This window comes from Neophocaena asiaeorientalis, unplaced genomic scaffold (assembly GCF_003031525.2).
Source record: "Neophocaena asiaeorientalis asiaeorientalis breed wild unplaced genomic scaffold, Neophocaena_asiaeorientalis_V1.1 scaffold225, whole genome shotgun sequence".
Taxonomy (NCBI): domain Eukaryota; kingdom Metazoa; phylum Chordata; class Mammalia; order Artiodactyla; family Phocoenidae; genus Neophocaena; species Neophocaena asiaeorientalis.
Genome location: NW_020172364.1, coordinates 7,817,001 through 7,819,841, shown reverse-complemented (window position 1 = coordinate 7,819,841; position 2,841 = coordinate 7,817,001). Strand labels below are relative to the sequence as shown.

General features: G+C 41.7%; 1 pseudogene; it reads left to right on the top strand.

Moving 5' to 3' along the window:
- The window catches only part of LOC112414863 (embryonic stem cell-specific 5-hydroxymethylcytosine-binding protein-like), a 21,947-nt pseudogene extending 19,106 nt beyond the window's left edge, over positions 1–2,841 (top strand).

The following is a 2,841-nucleotide window of genomic DNA, read 5'->3' as shown; positions in this document are numbered from 1 at the left end:
AAAGAGGAAAAGCCGGGGTGCCCAAAAAAAAAAAAAAAAAAAAAAAAAAAAGATCTCTATGGGGTAAACCATTCTGATTACTGTACTTCTTTGGCTCAGCTGCCCATCATGGTAACAATTCCCACTTTGTCCTCTAGACTGAAGACAGAAAAAAATCCCACTTAAAAATAATGTTGGTTGCCAGATACTATAGAAAAATAAGTCTGACACTGATTCAGGATAAAATATTAAATACATACTTTAGAAAAAATGTAACAAATAAATTTAAAAGTCAAAAGAGAAAAGCAGTGATTACTAGGAGCTAATCCAGGTTCGTTACAATTAATCCATACTAAAGTGGCCTCGTTGGTTCCTCATTGGTTCCTTCAATGAAAAATAATGTTGTATATTATAGATAGTATGAAGTTGACCATAAGCTTCATGTGAGCAAATAGTATAATAAAGAAAACCTGGATTTCATTAATAACAGCACATTGGCAAGTGAAGAACAGCTACACTCTAACCTGCACTGGTCAGCCTATATTTGAATTGCCATGCCAGTGTCGAATACAATATTTTAAAAGAAATGTTAACCAAACAGAATCGTCCACGAACAAGGAGGAGTTCAACAGGGGCTATGGATAATCCAGCACATGAAGAACGGTTGTGGTAACCGGGGGTCTGTGTCAAAAAACAAAAATAAAACTACTTTGTTGGGACAGCACCAGTTAGCTGCCTTTATTTGAAGTGTGGCCATACGAAATAGGAAATTGATTTACCCGGGGTAACTTCAAAGGAAGATCAAGGACCAAATAGGTAACTTTCCAGGGAGGAAGGTTTGGATGTAATATTTAGAAAAACCTTTAACTCGCTGCAGTTGCTTGGCAGTAGAACTAGCTGCTGTAGAAAGCAAGGGATTCTCTGCCCTGGCAATGATTTTGCAGAAGCTGAGCCTGCATCTACTGTGTGTTTTGGTTGAGGGCATTCCTGCAATAGGTAGGAGGTTAAACTAGATGACCTTTAGGGTCCCTTCCAATCTGTTTCAATAATTCCATAAAGAGTGAGCAGGGAATATAAAAGGAAGGAAAAGTAGTTGCTGAGATGCATGAGGTAGGCATTGTGGACAGGATGTGAGAGACGAGGTGGTAATTCAGAGAAATTGATCTCAACATACTCTCTACCCATAATGTAACATCACAGTCTCTCATATCTACCTAAAAACATGAGAGTTAATTAAACTGGACCTATTGTTTTCTCACCTCAAAGTAACTTATGATACACCGATTTAGATGACAACTGTGAAACACTGATTTGGATGATATGCCTTTCCCTGGGAATGGGGATATATGGAAAGAGCAGTGCCTAGGAGCAGGAAAATGGAAGCTTTAGAGTTTCATCCCAGTATTGCCCAAAACTCACCATCTGCTTTTTGAGGGATTTCTTGCAAATTCCATTTAGCTTCACTGAAAAGGAGACTTTGAGTTTACTACGAACTTTTAAAAATTGAGTGTAAAATAGCTCATCAGATACAAGATCTAGGCTCACAAGCAACCTCCTGACTTCGCCTCTCAGATTTCATACTGCAGCCCTGAAATGAAACACAGCTCGCGTTTTTTTGTCTTGGGTTTTGAGGTTAAAGGGAGGATTTCGCAGAGGATATCATAATTCCTCCCTGTGGCTATAGAATTATCCTAAGGGGTTGCTACAACTGAGTGGAGTAAGGTAAGTACTGATCAAGTCTCAGTCTCTCCCAAGGCCTTAAACTGAGTTCTTCCTTAAACTGAGGAACTGGTATCTCTGAGGAACTGGTATCTGTAAGAAAATCAGGAGGCCTGGTCCCCGAACTGCCTTCAGAGCACATTGTGGGAGGTGCAGACCAAAGGTGAGTTTACACATCAGTGACTAAAGTTTCCTGCCACTAAGCATAAGAAGTCACTCATGAGCAGCGTCCCTAAACCACAGCTACAGGATGTGGGCACAAGCCCTCGTACAGTTGTTGGCCAAAAGCCAATGAACATTCATCCCTGTGCAAATACTCGGGCTTTGTTGTTGTTCTTAACCTTTGAAAACCACAGGCATTCATCTCTCTCTTTCTTCCCCTTGGCAGGAGTCATCTTCTTTTCTCCAACTTGGTCTCCTGCGTGTAAAGAATTTCTGAGGAGCTTTTAAGCCTGAATTTAATACTTTTGCCCTCCCCTCTTTTGCCCCACAAAATGCCAGGCAGAGGTAAGGCTGCCTTACAAAATATCTGCTGGCTTCCGCAGCTTTGTTTGGGCTTTTAAATCAGATAGGACATCAGAGAGCTCCATGAGTGACCTTAGCCTTTAAGAAAATACAGGTAATTTCTGGAAATTCCCCCTGAACAACGGTGACCTATTGTTTTCTCACGTCAGAATGAACACAGAAACTATGATACGCTGATTTAGATGACGTGCCTTTTCCTGGGAATGGAGGTATATGGAAAGAGCAGTGGAGCTGGAATTGGAGATTGGAAGCTTTAGAGTTTAATCCCCATACTGCCAAAAGTTCGCCATCTGCTTTTTGAGACATTTCTTTCCAGTTTCCAGGCCTTTGCTCTGTGTTCTGTGAAACGAAAGCATGAGATTAGATGGTTTTTTTGCTTCCTTAGCCCCAGGGCTCTATGAATCGGGCTTCCTTAGTAATGCTTCAGCAAAGGGACAATGAGAAGGGGGTGCAAGGCAAAAGATCCTCATAAATTGGCTTCTCTTTTCTGCCTTAGAGGCTGGTCAAATGTCAGCCTCCAAGAAGGCCCGACTGCCCACTGGGAGGCCAGGCGTGGTGATTCATGGCAGCTCCCCTTCCTGTCAAGCGTTAGAGAATCCATCAACCTTGGTTCTGTAA